At 51.7% G+C, this 5,319-nt stretch overlaps 1 long non-coding RNA gene across 1 annotated transcript in view; it reads right to left on the reverse strand.

Annotated features, from left to right (window-relative positions):
• LOC109294808 overlaps nt 1–1,419 on the reverse strand; it is a 6,583-nt gene extending 5,164 nt beyond the window's left edge. Inside the window, exons 1-2 of the long non-coding RNA XR_002096626.1 lie at nt 1,308–1,419; nt 575–649 (exon numbers count right to left, since the gene is read on the reverse strand). This is a non-coding gene — a long non-coding RNA (uncharacterized LOC109294808). The remainder of the gene's footprint in view (nt 1–574; nt 650–1,307) is intronic.
• Nucleotides 1,420–5,319: the final 3,900 nt, after the last annotated feature.

Below are 5,319 nucleotides of genomic sequence, written 5' to 3' on the forward strand. Positions count from 1 at the left end.
CCCCCCCCCCCCCCCCAATCATTTCTGGTTCTGCACCTACGCAGTTTTCACCAGCTCTCTTAACCCTTGCTCTAGCAGCATGGAGAGCACTGCCGAGCACTGGCTGATGGCCCTTCTCCCTGGGGAGGCACCTGGGATGGGTAAAATGCCACTTACACCCCCACAGAAGCCAGTGATACAGCAAGGGACTTACCCAGATGGGGTCAAACATCTCAGCAATGCTGTAGATAAGAGCAAATTAGATGACACTAGATGGACCCCACAGCAGGTTTGTGTATGGGGCAGTCATAGAGTATGTTCAGACTCAGGGTTTCTGCATAGAGGGAACTGAAGTGAAAATCAAGTTAAGGTCACTTGAACACTGCATTTCAGTGTGCGCACAGGGGCTGAATGCCCTTTAATCCACATTAAATAAAGGTGCGATTTAATTCTCCTGCCTCCCTGGGCAGACCAGACCGAAGACCGTCCATGGACAGTGCAGGTCACCCACACAGGAGGGAAGGGCAGGTCCCTCTAAGCAGGCACTTTGCTCCAAGAACCTTGAATGGGACTGGAGGTGAAGGTGGCCACTTACCTGACACAGGGGTTTTCAAATGCTCCTGCTGCCTTTGTATGGGCTGAAGCTGCTCCAGCACTTCTGCTTTGCTTCCTTGAAAGGCAGTTGTGAAAGTGAAGAACAGCCGTGCCAGTGAAGCCTGACCAGAAGGGGCTGGGTTAAGAAGTAAAACTAGAAGTTTAACCCTATGTCCATTCTGAGAAGTCATCTGACTGCTGGGACTAAAAAGTAATCCCCCTAGGGAACAACGAATCTCTCTTTCACGTGAAGTGGGAGCTTTGCCCATCCAAGCCTGAATTCCAGCCCTCCAAGGAAAGGGCTCTGACCCAGCAGAGATGGGAGAGGCCAGACAGCGAGGGAGGACGGGACACCATCACACACTCTTTACATGGGGACCATGCCCAGCTCCTAAGCATCTGAGCTCGAGTGGAGGCTTTCACAGAAGAACATCCCCCATCTTGGCAGCCACCCTACGCAGAGCAGGATTCCTCTTGGCCTTTAGCACCCCTGGGGTGATCACCACCACAGCCAGAGCTTCTCCAGGGGACACGGGGAATCCTGCAGGGGCTGGGTAATGAAGGCAGGAATATGCATTAAGTGCCCTGTAAAGTCAGGAAGGAGGGTGTACAGCAGGAGGATACCTGGGCTGGGGCCACCTCACAAGATGCACCTCTGAAAGAGAGCCATTCCCCCATGACAATGGCATGTGCAGCACCAACCTCCCGCATCAAGCCCTCAATTCGTCACATACCCCCATGCCATGCTCCCAAACAGGGGGAGGTCCCAGAGACCCCAAGATGTCAGCTCCGGCCATCGCTCTTCTGAGTGACCTTACAAGAAAGACTGGCAGATATGACGGTGACAGGCAGCATCCCCCCAAGAAGTGAGACGACCCGAACAGGATGGGAGCTGGATTTGCTTAGTCACTGGGAAGTCCAGGCCAAGCCTAAATGCTGCAGTACATGGTTTATGTTGGATCCCTAGTGCTAAACACGGGTCAGATTTAACCAAAGTACAAAAAGACAGAAGAGGAGCATGCAATGACAGCGGGTTTTAGTACAAGGTAAAACCTTTATTACAACTTTTCATTCATAGGTATACAACATCTGAAAGACAGATATGGGGGAAAAAAAGTAATATTGTTATAAAATGTCACATTTATTGCTACATTACTGTTATATACAGGACAGTTCTCAAAATCTACTTTAAAAAAGTTAGGATTATTTAAAAATTCCAAATAATCCAGCCAGCTGTTTTGACACTTGTATAAAATTATTTAAAAAAATGAAAACAATTCATATCTTGAGGCACTCAGAAACACAATTTTATCCTCCAATTGTGATTCATTTCAAAGAACAACGCATCTCCCCACCCCCAAATACTTTCTTGTCTTTTTTGCTGGGTTAGGCATATATATATATATTTACTATATATATAGTTCAAAACTATAATGTGTATCTGATTTAAGAACAAGGATTTTCAGCCACTTAAGTACATCTGGATTTACAGGTAGGCAGCATAAACATCAAAAGCAGGGACTGTTTTTTTTTTTCTCTTTTTTAAAAAAAGGCCAAAAAACCATCTAAGGGGTTAAAAATAAACAACTTCCACAGGCATTTCCCCTACAGCTCGCCCTCCCCCAAATCCTAAAAAAATATATATAAAGGGCAATCAAGTAATGCTTCATTTTCTGAACTAGTTGGAATCTCCTTTAGAAAATGGGTGTTTTTCCCCCATGGACTATAAAAGAAAAAGCGGGTTGATGGAAGCGTGGGCCCTGGCCAGGTCCACCAGGCGTCTGTGTCAACCCGCCACCCCCTCCCCCCCGCAAAACCACATTAAATATGAACATGCAGCAGGGGAAATTGCTTCCCATGTTTGTTGAGTCCCCCCCTCCCCGCAAGTCGCACAGCTACATCGTTCGCTCAAGCTGGTGGCTTCTGATGCGATTTCAAAACATCTGGCACTGAACAGAGGGAGATGTGCAGCCTCCTCCATCTCGGCATCTCACCGTTGCTCAAAGCGGCTCCCTAGGGAAGTCCGCGGGTCTCTCTAGGGACCACGGGGGCATTCAGCTGGTGAAGTGCGACACAACACAGGGGATGCTTCTGGAGCAGCCCCAAGAGGCGGCAGCTGCATTGCTTTGATTCCACTCAAATACAATGTCCGCCTTTAAAGCAGCCATCTCTGCTGGACTATTGCTTAACACGACTATGGAGAAGCATACCCTCTCTCCATGAAGGCCCCCTCGTCTCTGCCCAATGCTGACGGGCGGCTGATTTTAACAAGACAGAGGAACAGTATTGCTATCCCCAACCAGGCTTGGCTGGAGCAGAGTCAGCATCATGAGACATATGGAGCGGGAGGTGTCTGAAAGCAGAGCAAAATACTGATACTGAGACCCAAGGAAGGGCTGTATCCCAACCCACAGAGGATCAGGACCTGGGATGATGGAATTCAAGCCAGTTTTGATGGAAGTGACCTTTGCGCTCAGCCACTTGCTTGGAACTGGCCGGTTTCACCACCGTATTTGGCTCCCGTGGCACTTTGTTGGCAAGGGAAATGTCTGGTGATTTTTCATGATGTCTCTTTGGAGATCAGACCCTTGCAAAGGGCACAATCATACCACCCAGGTCAAAGCCAAGGCAGACAGCAGACATCATCTGCTCAAGAGGCACCAGGGAGAACAAAGAGGGTGAGAGGCCACTAAAATAACACCACATGGAAGAGGAAAAAAGCCACGGGAGCTCTTGCCCCAGTACCCCAACACCCTGCTTGAAGCTATGGGAAAAAGTGCCTCCCTATGCCCCACTGGAAATGGTTGCCCTAGTCAGCTGCTTAATCACTGCCTGTTCAAACTTCCATAACTGTGCCCAACCACCCTGCTGGGAGATGCCAACATGGGCCAGGAGCCTGCATGCACCTGGAGCTCTGGTAACTCAAGAGAAGATCTAGCAAGGCCACGGTCACTGCAATGGGACACTGACCTGGGAGAGGCACAGACAGAGGATAAGAGAGGCCCCAAGAAGTGGGGAGAGGATACACATGTGGATGAGAAGCCACAGAAGACGGATCAGTCAAGCAAAGCTTAGCTCAGGTTCCTGTCCTAGCTGAAGCTGGGCTCTGCAGGGAACATGGCAGCCTGCAGTGGGGACTCGGGTGCGCGAACACACAGGACGCCCAGGCTGAGAGAGCAAGATGGGGGGTGCTGTAAATTGGTGTCCGACCACCAAACAGAAGGCACAAGTGGGCAAGTCAGGGGCAGGGAAGCCCAGAACCTGGCTAGCGTAGTCCTTGCCACTTCCTCCAGTTCAGCCATCAGGGCTGGGCCCAGCAAGATGCAACTTTTTCTTGCTCTGGGACAAGACCGAGTGCCCTGAGCTGAATCCCCAGTGCCCTCAGGCTGGGACTCAGCTCCCGTGCATTGCAGCTCACAGGCCACCTTGGGCGAGAGTGGAAAGGAGACGCACATGCTCGACTGCCAGGGCCGTGTGCCACATAGTCAGGGATGAGGGTTGCATAGGACTGAAGTGGGGCATTAGCCTTGAGCAGCTTTCACTCTGAAGTAGCAATCCTGCTCCAGCTGGTATGAGGTGAGAATGAGGACGGTGGGGTGCAGGTTTGGTTGGGGCTGGCTGCTGTGCAGCTCACTAGCCACTAGGCCATTGCTGCTCATTCAAGCCAGGGCTGAGCACAAGACTGATGATGTACCTTGCTCAGGTTTCTGGAGCTCAGCAGTCAGTACCGGGCACCTCCTGCTTCTGAAGTCCCTTCGGGGATCTGGCCCAGAGAAGGGCCAACCCCTCCTTCCGCTCCAGCTTCCAGTGGAGACAAGAGGCGCTGTTGGGGTTTTAATCCTGCTGCCGTGGAAATTGCTGACAAACCCCACATGGGCACCAATGGCCCAGAACAGGTACACGTGAGAACCCTTGGCTTGAACAGCACCAAGGGGGCTGCAGCAAGATGTTGACCAAACACTGGAGCATTTTGGCATTTGTGTCTGGCTGGTGGGAGTACAGCAAGTCGAGGGAAGCTCGGTGGAGGATGGGGGCTGCGCACAGGGACTAAGGCACTGCTCTGGGACGTGGCCACATGGGCAGCTGCTTAAAGATGGAGGAGGGCTTGCGGTGTTAGACCCTAGCTGAGCTGCTGCAGGAGGCTGCGGTGCTGCCCAGCAGCCAGGGTGCGCGTCCTGTGGAAATGCAGCCCCACCTTCCTACACCCCAATGCTGCTGGGCCTGTTGAGCATGGAGCCTTGTGGGAATCAGCTAATCCTCTCCACTTCTTGTGGAAAAATAAGCTGCCTGCTACAGTCACTCACTTGCTGCTTCCACTTCAGAGAGCTTCACATCTGCCCATAAAGCATTTCAGGTGGGAACCACAGACACCACTGGCAAAGGTGGCTGTGTTCCCATTCCTGGTCTCTCAGCACCAGTATCTGGGCTGTCAATGCTGGCAAAGCAGCTCATTTGTTTAAAGCAAGCAGCAGCCACTGGCTGTAGCTGCTGGTCTGGGCTACATGGGGATGAAGCTGACCTGTCGCATGCTGTTCTAAGGGACTCACAGCCAGACAAAGGAAGTCAGGTCTGACCAGCCAAAGGAGGGGTCTTGGCTCATGGGGCTGCCAGTGAGAGCAGGCAGATGCACCCGATGACCCAGGAAGTCCTTTCCACACCTTGCGCAGGAGAACATGTGTATCTTGCACCCGCTCAGTGTAGCACTGTCTCCTGGGCTGGGCCACAAAGAGGTCAATGAGCCTGCTA

Source organism: Gavialis gangeticus, unplaced genomic scaffold, assembly GCF_001723915.1.
Source record: "Gavialis gangeticus isolate Ggan-Ray unplaced genomic scaffold, GavGan_comp1, whole genome shotgun sequence".
Lineage (NCBI taxonomy): Eukaryota > Metazoa > Chordata > Crocodylia > Gavialidae > Gavialis > Gavialis gangeticus.